Raw genomic sequence first — 19,094 nt, forward strand, 5'->3', positions numbered from 1 at the left:
TTTAGGCACATGCGATTAGGGCTGTTGCTCGTGTGGAGGATGGGCTTGGCTGAGCGCCTGCTTCCTTGTTATAATTCTCAATCCCTTCAGATCAACCCCTTCTCCCTCACCCTCAATGCCATCATCAAAACTAAATAACAGGCCATTTATCTTAATATTTGGGAGATCGTGCTGTGGACTAATGAAATGCATCATCGACAATGAGGCACTTTTGGATGGCCTGAGGATAGGAAAGGTGCTATATAAACAGAAGTTCTTTCTTTCAATCTCCAACCCCAATGCTGTCTGCATCAAGGCCAATAATTTGCCATTTTTGCAGGAAAAAGGAAAGCAATATGATCCCAGATACTTAGTGAAAATAATGGAAAAAGTCCACACCCCATGTATAAAACATTTTCACTTACTCAGTCATCATAACAGTGGGGCTAATTACAAACAGAGAGCTGTGCAGAATGCAATCCCTAAAACACTCAAAGATCCAATGCAAGAGAGAATTTGAGTTATCAAGTTACTACAAAATAGCAAAGCTGTCATCATTTAGTGGCAGGCACAGTCACTGCTGAGGTTGGAAACCAAAGGCATGCAAGCTTCTAATACTCAAAAATGCATAGCAAATTTTTCAGCACTAATAATCCAAACGGAAAACAAAATTTCAAGGATGTTTAATAATAAGTGGGACAACCAAGTCTCTCAATTATAAAATAAAAGCAAAATACTGCAGATGCTGGAAATCTGAAACAAAAACAAGAAGTGCTGGAAATACTCAGTCGGTCTGGCAGGATCTGTGGAGAGAGAAACAGAGTTAACTGATGAAAGATGAAAGACCTGAAACGTTAACTTTGCTTCTCTCTCCACAGGTGCTGCCAGACCTACTGAGTATTTCCAGCACTTTTTGCTTTCTCTCAATTATAAAACCAGGCTTCCCAGCACAATCCAGACCGCTTAGGTGAGGTATGAAAGAAAAATCCCCCTCCATTTCAGCTGTTAATTCCAAGCTGTATGGTCCAGAGGTGGTGGGGTCTGCTGGAGGAGGATAGGGCCTCTGATTACTTTCTGCATAGCAGCAAGATGTCAGGCAAGTCCCCCACCTGCCAAGACTGAGGCACACATTATTTCACCACATGAACATTAAAACTTAAAATTGCAATCCCCTGACTGGAAAGACATTTGCATAGTAACAGACAGTGTTGGAACAAAGTCTTTTGCTTCCCCAATGCACAGAAGTGGTCAAACCAGTTTTAATCACATGACTAGCTGGCTGGATTTTTTTTTTAATTTGAACTTCCAACAGGAAAAGAAATCAGAAAGCCATGTGCTCCTGGAACTGAAGCAGAACCTCTCCAGTCCTGCCTGCCTCCATCTCTTTCCCACAGAACTAAATCTTGTGAAAACACGTGAACCTCAAAGAGAGAAAAGTCTCTGGCACGAACAAGGTTTAAGAACAACACGGGTCCCCAACAAATAGCAAGACTACTTACAAAAGGACGACAGTAAGCTCGAAGCACAGTAAATAAGTAACTCTTCTGATATTGCCTCAAACCCCTCTCTACTATATTTTCCCCTTCTCTTTTCTGTCCCTATCTGCGTGTGTCTATCACATGCTAGCGTGGGCGCATCGTATATTCATAGGCATTAACCGTATTACAGTTTATGTTTAAGGTATAATAAATTTCACGTTTCTTCTTTAAACCTGAGAAAGCCTGTTTGTGCTGGTTTCTTTGTCTTATAACTAGAAAGCTGTGAACGAGGATTCACAAAGGGGTAGCTCAAAACACAGTGTGTTTAAAATTAAACCCCGTTACAATAAGACCAGGTAAAGACAGAAAAAGACCCTTAGACACATTTCTCACCTGGTCGTAACAAAGGTTTGAATTAAAACACACCTATCACCTTGCAGACATATTTATAAAAAGCTGCAAAGATTTCCCAATACTCGGCAGGTACAGAAAAAAAGCTCTGGGTTCTCCACATAGCTTCCTCAGCAACAGTAATGGGATGGATGGTTGGACACAATATGTCATTGATCATGACAGCAAGAAGTCTTTCAGCTGAATCTCACTTGTAGGTACAATCCCCTACAGGCTGCAATTCAGAAAACTAATGCATCTTCCTGGAATGAAGGAAGACTGTGCTATTGTGTGTGAAAAAAAGACTTCTGTTTTTGGTTCCTAAAAGCAATAGTGTTGGGCTCACGTATTTAATTGCAGCGTCAATTAAATGCTACATTACAGGTAAATTGCAGTGAAGGGGTGGAATGACATTCTCCTATTATCTGCACTTTATTCATAGCCAGGAAGATATATATATATATAAAAAAAGCAATGTACAGCTTCAGACAAACTACTGAAATAATCTTTACAGAAATCAAAGTGCCTTGAGGAGAGGATGAAAAATGAACATGCTTCTACAATTTCTTTCACTTTTCTCCACACACAAAGCTTGTTCATCACCTGTAGGCAACAATTTTAAGACCATGTAATTATTGCCAAACTACTTTCATCTCAATGCTACCAAGCTCACTAACATGGCATTAAAGGCTAGTCACACCTGAAGACCAAATGAATAATTTGAATGGCGATCGTCATGTTCAGTGCTAGTACATTTATTTCTTCATAATGCACATACCTGTTTCAGTTCAACTCCTGTTTTCTTTATCCAGGATGAACGAACAGTGGTGAGCTATACTGAAAATAAAATAAGTCACAAGACTTCTGGCTGATAATTTCTGCTCATATTCCATGACCTTGGAGTAGGGAAGGGGGGAAATTAGCAGAGTATTAACTCCTGATCACTATATAAGGATGCCAACTGGAGCACGAGTATGCGCGGATGTCAGATGCAGACATTATGACACTCAGCTGCAATGTCTTCCACATTTCAATACTCTTGACGGAACACTGTCCAGGGTCACTCATGAGGCACACAAGTGTCCCTACAACCAACCATACTCCAGCAAAACTGGAGAAGAAAAAAAAAACTTAAGACATTTTCTCCATTTGCTACAAATGTATTTGTCTCATCTAGATTGTCATCACATTGACCATATACATAAAATCACATTTCAGAATTTTACTTCAGCATGTTTTTTGTTAAGAAGTTAACCTAAAGTGAAGGCTGAAGATCCTGATTATAGGAGACCGCCAAGATTGGAAAGAGATGGAGAGAAGAAGTAAATGTGGAATCTGTGATTAACTGACCTCAAACTCTTCCTTCAAAAAAGCTGCACGTTGTATAAGGAAGGAAGGGAATATTGAAGAGCATAAGGAATGCAACAGTACTGAGGTCCTGGAAATGAAGTTGAAAGATTAATTACGTTATTGCATTGTAGAATATCCCAGGGTGGTTGTTTTACTATTTAGTCATCAATACTGGAGAAGTTGTCGATACAGACCAAAGCCAGTTATAAAAACAATTGTCAATTTTTTCTGCATGTATTTTCCAAGCACTTACACAGTAAAAAAAAAAGACATATTTAGAGTGATTGGTTTGCATTTACTAATCACCAATTATTTTTAGAAATATTTAAACTTGTGGGGGACATAAATCTTTACCACAAAGCTTAAGCAAAACAAATGGAAAATAAAACTAAAAATTTCTTGGGATTTTCAAAAGTATATTTTTCTTTGTATTTTGAAATAGTAGGCAAAACAAAACAACCCCAGATGAGTTGAATATATCTTCGTGGCATAATTACAGTGCCCAAAACAGGAAATAAGTTGTTTATGTTTCAAAACGTTCAATATGCTCTTTCCACTACATCTCTAATCCGCCCTCCTTTTTGTAACCCTGGCCCTATCTTGTACTAGGACCCTTGGACGTTTATCTTGGTTTTTCAATTTTAAAAAGATTTTTTTTCAATTGTAGAAGGTCTAGAAATAAAAACATGATTCGATTAAGATCAAATTTATAGGTCAAAACTGAAATTCATCTTTAGAATGCCATTGTGATTTTTTTTGCTACGAAATGGACACCCACATAGAATTTGCTGCAGTCAATTGTACTGTAAAAAACAAACTGAGTTAATTCTACGTTTATTAAAGTAATCCTAGCTTATCATCATGACTGATTTTAAAATGCCATCCATTACTCTATAAATGTACATTATCCCTTCCTCACAATGATACACTAAATTGGCTACGCTTCATGGTAAAATATTTCAAACCTTTCCAGACAAGGCTTTTCTCCAAGCTGGTGCATCAGTTCACTAACAAAGTAATTCTATCCTCTGTATTTTGTTATTTAGACCATCTTCAATGTCTACGGAAACATACTGTTCCACTGGGAAAAAGAGTGGAAGGGCTATAGTCGTAGGGGATTCGATTGTAAGGGGAGTAGATAGGCGGTTCTGTGGTCGAAAACGAGGCTCCCGAATGGTATGTTGCCTCCCAGGTGCACGGGTCAGGGATGTCTCAGATCGGCTGCAGAACATTCTAAAGGGGGAGGGTGAACAGCCAGTTGTCATTGTGCACATAGGCACTAATGATATAGGTAAAAAACGGGATGAGGTCCTACAAGCAGAGTTTAGGGAGTTAGGAGCCAAGTTAAAAAGTAGGACCTCAGAGGTAGTAATCTCAGGATTACGACCAGTGCCACGTGATAGTCAGAGTAAAAATGAAAGAATAGTCAGGATGAATGCGTGGCTTGAGAGATGGTGCAGGAAGGAGGGGTTCAGATTTTTGGGACATTGGGACCGGTTCTGGGGGAGGTGGGACTATTACAAATTGGACGGTCTACACCTGGGCCGGACTGGAACCAATGTCCTTGGAGGTGCTTTTGCTAACGCTGTTGGGGAGGGTTTAAACTAATGTGGCAGGGGGATGGGAACCAATTGAGGTCAGTTGACAGTAAGGAGGTAGTAACAAAAGCCTGTAAGGAACTAGATAATGAAGTCAGTGTGACTAAGGGGAAGAGCAGGCAGGGAGCAGATGATGAATATAAAGGGACTGGTGGTCTGAGGTGCATTTGTTTTAATGCAAGAAGTGTAGTAGGTAAGGCAGATGAACTTAGGGCTTGGATTAGTACCTGGGAGTATGATGTTATTGCTATTACTGAGACTTGGTTGAGGGAAGGGCATGATTGGCAACTAAATATCCCAGGATATCGATGCTTCAGGCGGGATAGAGAGGGAGGTAAAAGGGGTGGAGGAGTTGCATTACTGGTCAAAGAGGATATCACAGCTGTGCTGAAGGAGGGCACTATGGAGGACTCGAGCAGTGAGGCAATATGGACAGAACTCAGAAATAGGAAGGGTGCGGTAACAATGTTGGGGCTGTACTACAGGCCTCCCAACAGCGAGCGTGGGATAGAGGTACAAATATGTAAACAGATTATGGAAAGATGTAGGAGCAACAGGGTGGTGGTGATAGGAGATTTTAATTTTCCCAACATTGACTGGGATTCGCTTAGTGTTAGAGGTCCAGATGGAGCAGAATTTGTAAGGAGCATCCAGGAAAGTTTTCTAGAGCAGTATGTAAATAGTCCAACTCGGGAAGGGGCCATACTGGACCTGGTGTTGGGGAATGAGCCCGGCCAGGTTGTTGAAGTTTCAGTAGGGGACTACTTTGGGAATAGTGATCACAATTCCGTAAGCTTTAAAATACTCATGGACAAAGACGAGAGTGGTCCTAAAGGAAGAGTGCTAAATTGGGGGAAGGCCAACTATACCAAAATTCGGCAGGAGCTGGGAAATGTAGATTGGGAGCAGCTGTTTGAAGGTAAATCCACATGTGATATGTGGGAGGCTTTTGAAGAGAGGTTGATTAGCGTTCAGGAGGGACATGTTCCTGTGAAAATGAGGGATAGAAATGGCAAGATTAGGGAACCATGGATGACAGGTGAAATTGTGAGACTAGCTAAGAGGAAAAAGGAAGCATACATAAGGTCTAGGCGGCTGATGAAAGACGAAGCTTTGAAAGAATATCGGGAATGTAGGACCAATCTGAAACGAGGAATTAAGAGGGCTAAAAGGGGTCATGAAATATCTTTAGCAAACAGGGTTAAGGAAAATCCCAAAGCCTTTTATTCATATATAAGGAGAAAGAGGGTAACTAGAGAAAGGATTGGCCCACTCAAGGACAAAGGAGGAATGTTATGCTTGGACTCAGAGAAAATGGGTGAGATTCTAAACGAGTACTTTGCATCGGTATTCACCGAGGAGAGGGACATGACGGATGTTGAGGTTAGGAACAGATGTTTGATTACTCTAGGTCAAGTCGGCATAAGGAGGGAGGAAGTGTTGGGTATTCTAAAGGGCATTAAGGTGGACAGGTCCCCAGGTCCGGATGGGATCTATCCCAGGTTACTGAGGGAAGCGAGAGAGGAAATAGCTGGGGCCTTAACAGATATCTTTGCAGCATCCTTAAACACGGGTGAGGTCCCGGAGGACTGGAGAATTGCTAATGTTGTCCCCTTGTTTAAGAAGGGTAGCAGGGATAATCCAGGTAATTATAGACCGGTGAGCCTGACGTCAGTGGTAGGGAAGCTGCTGGAGAAGATACTGAGGGATAGGATCTATTCCCATTTGGAAGAAAATGGGCTCATCAGTGATAGGCAACATGGTTTTGTGCAGGGAAGGTCATGTCTTACCAACTTAATAGAATTCTTTGAGGAAGTGACAAAGTTGATTGATGAGGGAAGGGCTGTAGATGTCATATACATGGACTTCAGTAAGGCGTTTGATAAGGTTCCCCATGGTAGGCTGATGGAGAAAGTGAAGTGACATGGGGTCCAGGGTGTACTAGCTAGATGGATAAAGAACTGGCTGGGCAACAGGAGACAGAGAGTAGCAGTAGAAGGGAGTTTCTCAAAATGGAGACGTGTGACCAGTGGTGTTCCACAGGGATCCGTGCTGGGACCACTGTTGTTTGTGATATACATTAATGATTTGGAGGAAAGTATAGGTGGACTGATTAGCAAGTTTGCAGACGACACTAAGATTGGTGGAGTAGCAGATAGTGAAGGGGACTGTCAGAGAATACAGCAGAATATAGATAGATTAGAGAGTTGGGCAGAGAAATGGCAGATGGAGTTCAATCAGGGCAAATGCGAGGTGATGCATTTTGGAAGATCCAATTCAAGAGTGAACTATACAGTAAATGGAAAAGTCCTGGGGAAAATTGATGTCCAGAGAGATTTGGGTGTTCAGGTCCACTGTTCCCTGAAGGTGGCAACGCAGGTAAATAGAGTGGTCAAGAAGGCATACGGCATGCTTTCCTTCATCGGACGGGGCATTGAGTACAAGAGTTGGCAGGTCATGTTACAGTTGTTTCGGACTTTGGTTCGGCCACATTTGGAATACTGCGTACAGTTCTGGTCGCCACATTATCAAAAGGATGTGGATGCTTTGGAGAGGGTGCAGAGGAGGTTCACCAGGATGTTGCCTGGTATGGAGGGCACTAGCTATGAAGAGAGGTTGAGTAGATTAGGATTATTTTCATTAGAAAGACGGAGGTTGAGGGGGGACCTGATTGAGGTGTACAAAATCATGAGAGGTATAGACAGGGTGGATAGCAAGAGGCTTTTTCCCAGAGTGGGGGTTTCAATTACTAGAGGACACGAGTTCAAAGTGAAAGGGGAAATGTTTAGGGGGGATATGCGTGGAAAGTTCTTTACGCAGAGGGTGGTGGGCACCTGGAACGCATTGCCAGCGGAGGTGGTAGATGCGGGCACGATGGAGTCTTTTAAGATGTATCTAGACAGATACATGAATGGGCAGGAAGAAAAGAGATACAGAACCTTAGAAAATAGGCGACATGTTTAGAGAGGTGATCTGGATCGGCGCAGGCTTGGAGGGCCGAAGGGCCTGTTCCTGTGCTGTAATTATCTTTGTTCTTCTTTGTTCTTTGTTTGTTCTTATTCAGGTACAATGTTAGGAAAGAACAAACAAGGCTTAAATGGACATTTCACCTGCATATTAATATTTGATGGTACCATTTTTTTTAATGTGCTATTGATCTTTCATATCTCAAATAGTTATGACCTTTTTGACTGGAACTTGAGTTAAGGTCTTAGCACAGAACAGTAGCAAGGTTAGTCTATCACATGTCCTCAGAAAAAATCTCCCATCTGCCTGGATCACAGTGGCCTAATTTTGTTCAAATTATTCTCAGTCCCAGGCCTAAATAACAAAGTGCTGAACAAAGTGCCAAAAGTAAGAGTTTTGTGCTAATTGCTGTCAATTCAAATAAACTGCCAAAGCTCAGATCACTTGCAACTCTTTTTAAAAGTCCCATATCATCCCACAGGCTTAGTTCTGTCAACCATGGAACATCCTATAATGGCATGAATTTATTTTGATGTCTATTTTCCCACCTGAATTTGGTATTCAGACACGCTCCCTGATCCCTGAACCTGACTGGATATTTTTGAAGGGGTGACTTAAGTAGTTGACAGGGGAATGTCTATGAATGTTATTTATATGAAGCTGTAGAAGACATGTGATAAAGTTTCTCATAAAAGGTTGTTAACTAAAGTTAAAGCCCAAGGAATTGAAAGCAAATTATTGACCTGGTTAGGAAATTGGCTGAGCAGAAAGAGACAGAATGTAGAGATAAAAGGCAGGTACTCGAATTGACAGTGTTATGACCAGGTGAGAAAGCGGTCTAGGGTTCCCTTTCAGCTTTCACCTCGTCTTGCTATAACTGAGTTTAATTTTAAACACATTGTGTTTTTTAAGTTTCCCCTTGCTGAATCCTTGTTCATTGCTTCCCAATTATAAGGCAAAGAAACCAGCACAAACAGTCTTTCTCAGGTTTAAAGAAAAAAAGTTGAAATTTATTAAACTTGAACTCTAATTCTGTTCACGCACACGGATACATGCCGTGCCCCACACCAGCACACGTGATACACACATGCAGACAGAGACAGAAAGAAAACAGAAGAAATAAAGTGGAAAAGTTTGAGGCGATATCTGAAGAGTTGTTGTTACGGTTCTTCGAGCTCACTGTAGGGTTCTTGATTATAGGTCGATCTTGCTTTTCGTTGGGGCCCAGTATACTACTTAAACCTTGTTCGTTGTAGGAAACTTTTCTCTCTTGGGGTTCATGTGTCTTCAGTGGGTTCAGATGCTTGTGAGAAAGAGATGGGAGCAGACAGGAGAGATCTTCTCAGTCCAGGAGCAAACAGCTTTCTGCAGGCTCTCAGTTCGAACTGTACAATTCAGAAACCCCCATTTGCCAAGCAGTTTAGACATGTGGCTAACTGGTCAGAAAACGCCTTGGCTCTGTGTATTGTATCATCTCAGCAGGGAATGGAATGCGCTTCCCTGCCTTCAATGTCTGTTAATATGTAAATGTTTTTTCCAGCCAAGGTCTGGCAGTCCTTGTAACAGGCCTTCTGTTCTTACCAGCAACAATTTGAAACTTAATGTCTATGTGGCAAAATTAATATGCCTCATTCTTGGTAGGTGGGGGCCTGCTTGACAACAGGATGCGACTAGTAATGTCATGCAAGGATTTGTGTTGCTGCCTCAAATATCCATAGTATTCATGATGGAATAGAAAGCCACATATCCAAGTTTGCTGATGACAAAAAGGTGAGAAAGAGCTATTGATAGACAAAGTGGGAAATGGATTTCAATGTAGGCAAATGTGAGGTCATCTACTTTGAACCTAAAATAGATAAAACAGAATACTTTCAATATGGGGAAAAGCTGGAAATAGTGGCAGTCTAGGTACAGAGATCATTAAAATGTCATGAACGGGTACAGAAAATAATGATACATGAACTCCAAGGATTAAATTACAAGGAGAGATTACACAAACTAGGGTTGTATTCCCTGAAATTTAAGGTGTGATTTGATTAAAGTTTTTCAAGATGTTAAAGGGAACAGATCGGGTACCTAGAAACTATTTCCACTCACTGGGGGCATAGTCTAAAAATTGGAGCCAGATCTTTCAGCAGCAAAATCAGGAAACACTTCACACAAAGGGTGATAAAAGTTTGGAACTCTCTTCTGCAAATTGCAATTGATACTAGATCAACTGTTAGATATAAAATCTGAGATTGATAGATTTTTGTTAACCAAAGGTATTAGGGGGTATGGGGCAAAAACGGGTATAGGGAGTTAGGTTGCAGATCTCATTGAATGGCAGAACAGGCTCGAGGGGCTAAACGGCCTACTCCTGTTTCTATGTTCCTATCCTTGGCCTCTAACAATGCCAAATCATACAACTACATAGTATCAGCACTTTAATAACCTTAGCAAACTAACAGCCTAGCTTCATTTAGTAATTTTTAAAGACACTTTTAGGTTTGGTCATCTACCTTACCCATTACTGCAATAAATTCCCCACAAGGCACTTAAAAATACTAATCTATACAATTCTATGGTATTAACTATTAAATGACTTAGCAAATAAAGAGCCTACTTTTACCTCTCATTTTAAAGTGTTTTTAAAAACATTTTGGTGCAGTTTCCCTACAAAATGCACCACAGGACGGAAGCATTTATGTAAATTTCTAGCCATGTAACTACAAGTTACAGCTGTTTAGGGCAATAAGTAGTGAGCCATGCACACCAATGAGATCCTAGATTCAGTTCTCTAGATAATTCAGCTAATTATCTAAACTCAGCTTGAGCAGCAGTAGAAATGCTGCATTCGGCCTCAGCACCCCTGGTTTAGGAAGAGGAAAATCCATTAGGACTATAATTCCTGACGGTAATCCATTTTCTCAGCTTCATGAACAAATATAGTATAAGTGCAAATTAATTCCAGCCATTCAATGTTCCGTGGAAACAATTTAGCCATGATTTTCCCACCTGGGCAAAACTGTGGCAGTTAGATGTTGAAAATGGAAGAAAATGCCAAGCCACCTGAAGTGTACCTAGTCTGGATATGTCTTTTCCAATGGACTTAACCAGTGGTGGTAGAAGCACCCATCTGAAACAGAGTTTCTTAATTTGAGGGGTCGGGTGGTCGATGGTTATCTATCTTGCATGCCATTTTCCACTGTCCTGGCGTCCAGGATGCCAAACAAAAATAACTTTCATTTGAAAGAAGTATCTGGGGTTGCTCAGCAAAAGCAAGAAGCCTAACAAGGCAAGTGCGCTTTCACCATTTCTTTTGCTCTTTTTGCCCCTTGGCTGACAGTTAAATCTTCCCGAGCCTTTGTGCCAATTGTTGCTAATTGCTTATTTTTGCTGGAACTAGTGAGTTTCCCCAAATGTAAATCTACTTGCATGATGTGTTTGGAAGGGAAGGAGGATGTTCAGTCGAATGCTGGACTGGTCAGGCTGCACAAGGGGTGCTCTGTGCCCACTTACCAGTAGCCAAAGCACTTACAGCTGCAGTCATAGATGAACATACCTCACTCTAGCAGACAAATAATGCTGATGGAGGTATGTCTTTTCAAAATAAGCTGGGACAGCAAATCGAATGGCATCATTTAGAATATATGATTAATAGCAAAGCTGGATACTTCCTCAGAAGCAGCCAATCACAGCACATCATGTTTTCGGTTTACATGGAAGTCTTGCCAATGTGATCAACCACCAGCATTGCCTGATGAGCCGCAACCATCAAATGCTACTAACCATTTCTGAAGGGTCTAGCACACCTGCCTGTCAGTGAGCATAGACAACTACCTTCTCAGACAGAGGTATACCATCAACTGCAAGAACACCTGCAACTATCATGCGCTACAGGATGGCACAGCCAACAGTAATGGTCTGAAACTTGACTCCACATTCTTGCATATGTGCTGTGATGCTGATGGTGCAATAGAACAGAAGGTCTTCAATTTTGCACCCATTTCATGCAGCACCATCTCCACTTCAGCAAACAAAACATGGAAGATCTAGAGCTGGGCTGCACCAACATTTATATTCAAATTCAAGCCTGCACCTTAGGTTTAGTTTCCTTTCCTTTCATTTTTGTCCATCCCGCCTTAGTCCCTTGCCTAATCAACATGAGCAAAGGCTATTAATAGCTCTGGATGATTGTATGATTTTCCAAAGTCTTTCAGAAATTTTAAGATATTCTTTAATGGTACCTATTCCTTTAATTTTCACTTGCATGCAATTTTACATTCCCATTATTACTGCACTGCCCACACCCATCCAAATCTGCACCTGTAACAATGCTAATAGACTGACCGAGGCAAATAAGGTGCAAATGTAGACTTCTCTTGCTGTGTATAACCCAGCAATGGCCATTCTGGCATAAACTAAATCAAAAAATGGAAAATATAGGTTTATAAAACTTAAGAACATAAATAGGAGCAGAAATAGGAGAAGTAGGCCATACAGCCCCTCAAGCTTGCTCCACAATCATGACTGATCCTCGACCTCAACTCAACTTTCCTGTCCAATTTCCTTGAATTCTTTAGTGTACAAAAATCTACTGAACTCAGCCTCGAATATACTTAACGACTGAGCATTCATAGAGAACTCCAAAGATTCACAATCCTCTGAGTGAAGAAATTTCTCCTCATTTCAATCCCAAATAGCTGAACACTAAAACTTATGGCCCCTAGTTCTAGACTCTCCAACCAGGGGAAACAACCTCTCAGCGTTTACCCTGTCAAGCCCTTTCAGAATTGTTTCAATGAGATCACCTCTCATTCCTCTAAGCTCCAGAGGGTATAGGCCTGTTATACTCAATCTCTCCTCATAAAACAATCCTCTCATCCCAGGAATCAATTTAATGAACCTTGGTTGTACCTCTTCTAAGCTGAGTATGTTCTTCCTACATATGCAATACTCCAGGTGTAGTTTTAGCAAAGCCCTATACAATTTTAGCAAGGACTCATGTACTTCCAACCCCCTTGTAATAAAGGCCAACACACCATTTGCCTTGATTGTTTGCTGTGCTTACCTGTTAACTTTGTGTTTCTTGTACAATAACACCTAAATCCTGCTGAGCAACTACATTGAACATTTAAACATTGTTTACCAATTAAAAAATATAATTTTTATTCTTCTCACCAAAGTGAATAATCTCACATTTCTCCACATTATATTCCATCTGCCACCTTCTTGCCCACCCACTTAACCAACCTACATCCCTTTGCAGACTCTTTGTGTCTTCCTCAGAGCTTGCTTTCCACCTAGCTTTGTGTTGTTCACAAACTTGAATACTCTGTCCCTTCATCTAAGTCATAAATAACTGTTTACAACCTATAAGACCCGAGCACTGATACTTCGGGCGCCCCACTACTAACAGCCTGCCAACCTAAAATATCCCTAATTAATTTAAATGGACACAACTAAGTTTTATTGCCATTTCAGCCCTCTAAGACCCAGATAGTGACAATATTAGCACCTCTAAATACCCAATGTGGGTTACAAATTGTGGTTAAAAACTGGGATGCATATTGCTCACTTGTGTGCCTTCTGCATCAAGCTTTTACAGGTGCTTCACAACTTCAGGTCACATTGTCCTACTTACACTAACTGTGTCTATTTACACAGTGACATGTAGTCACCTGCTCTCATTCACATGAAAACAAGCCAATAATTACTCACCAACAGATACTGTACAGTTTCCAAAAAAATGTCCACATCACACATAAAAATTCAGTTTAACTGCAAGAAAACTAGCCAGTCATATGTAAACTTAAGAAAAAACTAAATGTCTATAATCTGCTAGCCAGCATGTCTAACATCTTGCCTTCTGAATACTGTAATTTTTGTGAAGTATAAAGAACACTGCCTTTGTGGTAACATTTTGTAAATGAGTTTCCGTTTCAAAAGACATTAGTATACTTCACAAAGAATGTTTGCCTTTAGTCTGAATTCTTGGGCTCAACTCTGTCATTATAGATGATTCAAATTGCAAATACCCTCAATATCCAGTTGAACAATGTGGTCAGTTTGAAGGTTCACACTGGAGAAGGGATGAAGTGGGATGAATAGTAACAGATTCTATCAATGCAGCTTTGACCGGGATTAAACAAACCACACCTGTACCACATAGTGTTTTACACATTGTATTTACAGTTTTAATTCAGAGGATGGACTGCACCACCCAAAAATTATGAGCTAAATCCTTCTAAAATTCCTGGTGCCCAGCAAGAAACAGAAAAGGATTTAAAATGGATACAAAACTTGAAATTAGATTTTAAAAGAAATTACTGCTATACATCCTAGCTGGAGAAGCAAAATCGAAGTAACGTGAAATAAAGTCTGAAATTAATGGTCAACACACTGCCTTTTAAATCCTGCCGCTTTTAATTAGCAAACCACTAAAACTAGCAGTAGGTATCACGCAATGTAGTATATAACCCGTCATTACCCAGGAGTCTAGAGCTGGAGCAAGCATTGCTGCACAAGATAGAGCTCCTTTTTAAAAAAAAAATAAAAGTATAGGTTTCTGCTGCTGGGTTAGTTGTTGGAAACATTGCAGCTCTTGCCAATGTTTCACTTTATCAGTAAGAAATTTTGCCAACAAAATATACAGAGTCAGATTGAGAAAGCAGTAAGAAAGTGGCTGTGGCTTTCCAATGTATACAACCGTGCCTTTTGGCATCACTGGTATAATCATTTGAATACTAGTACACGATCCATAATGTGTAAAAAGCTCAATGCTTACATAAGCATTTTAAACGATTAAACTATTGCACTGAAACGAAATTTCTAACTGAGGAGCTATGGCAGTTAGTTTACGACTAAGGCATTTTCAACTTTAGGAAGAACACTAATGATGGCAACGGGAAAAAAAATCTGATTTTATAGGGGAAAAAGTTAAACGGTTAACAAATACACCACTTCACATTGAAAAGGATATTCACAGCTGAAGGGAGAATGCTGAACACCAAAAGTCAAAACATTATTAGTTAGAGTATAAGTTAAATGGCAAAATAACATTCCAGCCTGAAGATTTCTCTCAAGAGGAACCAAACCAGGGATGTGCCCTGAAGTGGATTTTACTTCGAGAATTCAATGTCCACAGTGACTGAGTGAAAAACGCAACTTCGCACAACGCCTCCCCTCCTCAGCATCTTGGTGCGAATATAAAGCAGGAGTCGCCTTCTTTCCGTCCCTACAAATGGTCCGTATTTTTAAACTGAGAACCTGTTCGAGAGAACGCACCGCAACACCAACATTTCCTCTCCCGAGCCGAGAGCTCTGTGTTAAAGCAGCACATTCTGTGCAGCCAAACGCAATCCGGAAAGCGACTTGATGCAAATTCTCAACAATAAACTGAATCGCACGTAGCAAATATCATCAGGCATGAAAATTGCATAAAGTCAGGTAGGAGAGTGTACACAGCATGTTGTTACATTTCCTTACTGTATATCCTGAAGAGCTGCAGCCAAGGATTCCATTCCTGTCGCACTCTCTCCCTATAGTGAGGGAATCAACTCACTTGCCTGTTTAACCTGCCTTTCTGGATGGACTATCAGTCAGCCCTATTAGTTATTCCGTGCTTTCTCGGGTTATTAGACACATTCACATTGAGGAATCTGTGCACAGTGTTGTTGTAACTGACCTGCAAAGCAGCAAAAAACAAGAGCTCCGACTCAGCCTGTTTAACAGTCCTCTGCATTCCTCCCTCAGATCACTGTATAGATAACCAGGCTATTCCTGCCTGTCTACAACGTCCAGCAGTTTTTCCTGATAGTTCATTCCTTCAACAGTTAACACAACAGCTGCCTGCTTCGCCAATCACCACCACAGAAGTCGTTCACACGCACGAATAGACCCAGCCATTACCATGTACAGTGCACGACCCGACGGGTACGTCATGCTGCTGTTGGGCTGAGCTAAGAGCCTCTGTCAAATGATAGAGGCAAGGTGGCTGCCAGTCACACATCAGGCGTGCAGCAAGCACGCTGAAAGATGCAAGAGGAAGAAGAAAGAGGAAGCGATTACTTCCTCCCTTTCTCTTAAAAAATTGCACCAGATAGTTTTTAGAAAGCTTAAAACTGACTTGTTGTTCAAGCTGGCCCACACACTCCCCTCATTTTGGTGACAACGCACCAATGGTCAGCACCAGTTTCCAATGTAACTGAAACTATAGTAACTAACATTCTGCAACGCAAGCATATAGAGATATATTCGTTCAAAATGACATTATTAAAAAATGGAATCACACCTCTAAAGGGAAATAAACAGAAAATGCTAGACATACAAACAATTCTGATAAAGGGTATAAGGAATTAAATGCAGAGAATATTAAAATGGTGTTTTATAGTTTTTAAGCATAACATTTATCCAAATCAAGCATAACTCAGTTCTAAATGGTCTGTAATAATTTTTAAAACTAACCAGACTAATTCAACAAAAGTGTAACAAAGTTCCAGAAATCCAATCACAGAAATAGAAAAGATTTTTGAAGCAGTTTGGCAAAATAAACAGAAATTTTTAGAAAGAAAAACAGCTGCAACATTTATTTGGCAACTTGACAGGTGGTGGAGGGGTATTTTCTCCCAAAAATATAGAATCTCAACCAAGTATTTTATTATTCGTACAATACATTAAAGAACGTGTATTTATATAGCACCTTTCACAAACTCAGCACATCCCAAAGCACTTTACAATCAATGAATACTTTTGAAGTGCAGTCACAGTTGCAAGGCAGCAAATGCGACAGCCAATTTGTGCATAGCAAGAGTTTAACATCTCATCTGAAGTAACACATCCAATAGAGCAGCATTCCCTTAGTACGTCACTGAAATGTCCTCTTCGGTCAGAGGTCGGCAACTTTAATAATGAGCCATTTTTAAAACATTTTAGTCAAAAATGCAATATCTGAAGAGCTGCAATGCAATTACTCAAATGCCAATAATAATGAAAAACAAGACAGAGGCACATTTCAACAACATTTCAAAGGTTTTTACAAAAATGTTAATTGAATGATACTTTCTCACAAGTACAATGTTAATAAAAGTTTTAAAAAATGAAACAAGCCATTTAATTACCATCAAAATGGGTTTGATCGATCAAGGTCAGGAGCACACAAGTCGATAAAGAGCTGCATGTGGCTCCGGAGCCACAGTTTGCAGATCCCTGCCCTAGATTATGTGCAAATGTCTCTCGAGTGGGAACTCCAAGATTTCTGGTCCTAAAGGCATATTTTTCATCATCCACAAAATGTGCACCTGCAAACTCACACCCTAAGAGAAAATACCCGAGTAAATATAAAAGGAAATTTAATGGTTAAGCACCTTTTCTAAAGGCAACAAGAAATTAAAATGATATTAAAATTAAATCTTTTTCAGAACAGAATTCGCCAAATTCTGGTTGGAGGTTAAGTTGAGTTTGTATCCCTCCATCCATGAAAACTGATGGACAGGGAGCAAACAATCCATTTAGGTGGGCATCTTCTCTTGGGGCACCTTTGCTGATGGCTATGAACGCCAATTCTTAAGTGGCAAGTTCTGCCACAAGTGCTGCATGTGAAGCTGCCCATTGATGCTGTGAGTGATTTTTAAACGTTGGCACCTGTTGCCAAACTGCTGTAGCCACTTAGCCACTGGTTATCATGGTAGTGCATACCAGTCCACAGAATGTGTCGCCATTTCACCCTTTTGCCAGCTTGTGACTCCCAGGTGCAATAGTTGACGTTTAGGGCCTTCATGTCATGGTTGCAAGCATCCTTGAATGGAGCTTTGGGCACCCCACTGGTCGTTTGGCCCTGGCTACCTCACCATACAGAAGGTCCTTGGGTATGCGACTGTCTTCCATCCTGCAGACGTGTCTGATCCACCAAAGCAGCCTCTGTTTGATTAGTGCCAACACACGTGGAAGCTTTGTCTTTGAGAGAACTGCTGCATTAGTGATTTTATCCTACCAGGATATTCTGGTTGGAGGTTAAACACAAATAACTGGTATGTCCCAAGAGAACTGCCTCTCTCAGGTACAAAATGATAATGGCAGAAGTTATTCTGTAACCCTGTAAATATCACTTAGAATTCTTACAACAGGAGAGATAGAACAGTGCCTGGATACACTCGAGCCATATATCTCTTAATAAGCACAAAGTGCCTCTCAGGTTCACTCCGTCGAGCTATACTTTCTGGTTTAAATGATCAAGGAATCTCACATCGCCATCAGCAGAGCGAGGAAAGAATATTACAAGTCAACAGAATTGATTACCCCAAACTCAAGTTATGATCCTGCAGCAACATGAACAACTTGTATTTATATACTTTTAACATACTAGAACATCCCAAGGTGCTTCACAGGAGCATCGTCAAGCAAAACTTGACACCGAGCCACATAAGGAACTATTGAAGAAGATGACCAAAAGTTTGTTCAAAGAGGTAGTTTTTAAGGAGTGTCTTAAAGGAGGAAAGAGAGGTAGAGAGGCAGAGAGGTTTAGGAAAGGAATGCCAGAGCTTATGACCTTGGCAGCTGAAGGCTCGGCCACCAATGGTGAAATGATTAAAATCAGGAATGCTCAAGAAGCCAGAACTGAAGGAGTGCAAATACCTCAAGGGTTATAGGGCTGGAGGAGATGACAGAGGTAGGGAGGGGTGAGGCCCTGGAGGGGTTTGAAAACAAGGAGGAGAATTTTAAAATCAAGGTATTATTTTACCAGGAGCCAATGTGTGAATGGGACTTGGAGCAAGTTAGGCTACAGGCAACAGAGTTTTGGATGGCCTCAAGTTTGCGGAGATAGAACATGGGAAGCCATCCAGGAGAGCACTGGAAGAATCAAGTATAGAGGTACCAAAGGCATGGAACACAGTTTCAGCTACTGATGAGCTGACTCAGGGGCAGAGTTGAGCATAAATATTGCAGATTTAAAGATTTGTTATATTAGAATTTTCCACCAAATTTACACCAATAGCCCTTTATTTTTCGCTAATTAATAATTGTTATCCTATGATTTGGAGATGTATTTTGTTACACACAGTACTATTCTGCCATTAATTTCAATGGCTATAGCTACACATTTTATCGACAGAAGATACTCAAAGGTTAAAATGTTATAAACCAAAAAAAGGATTTCAAATAAATTGACATCAAGTAGTTTGTCAAAGTCAGTCGAACTGCAAAACCAGATTATAACTTTCATTTCACAGGGGGTGGAGGGGTGAGTGGGGAAGGGGAGAGGGGAGAAGGAAGAAGGGAGGAGAGGGGAGAGGGGGAGAGGGGGAGAGGGGAGGGGGAGAGGGGGAGAGGAGGAGAGGGGAAAGGGGGAGAA

General features: G+C 40.8%; 1 protein-coding gene across 10 annotated transcripts in view; it reads right to left on the bottom strand.

Annotated features, from left to right (window-relative positions):
* The window catches only part of LOC137357516 (dystrobrevin beta), a 580,754-nt gene that overhangs the window by 471,841 nt on the left and 89,819 nt on the right, over positions 1–19,094 (bottom strand). For 4 of the 10 annotated variants that reach the window (XM_068023936.1, XM_068023976.1, XM_068023944.1 and 1 more), the window contains exon 1: positions 15,432–15,705. The exons of 4 other annotated variants lie outside the window; for them this stretch is intronic. The gene's annotated coding sequence lies outside the window, so the exon portion shown is untranslated. Of the gene's footprint in view, positions 1–3,197; positions 3,286–15,431; positions 15,706–19,094 lie in introns of those variants that run through there. 2 more of the 10 variants (XM_068023961.1, XM_068023908.1) reach the window with 1 other exon arrangement.

Source organism: Heterodontus francisci, chromosome 3 (genome assembly GCF_036365525.1).
Source record: "Heterodontus francisci isolate sHetFra1 chromosome 3, sHetFra1.hap1, whole genome shotgun sequence".
NCBI classification, from domain to species: Eukaryota; Metazoa; Chordata; class Chondrichthyes; order Heterodontiformes; family Heterodontidae; genus Heterodontus; species Heterodontus francisci.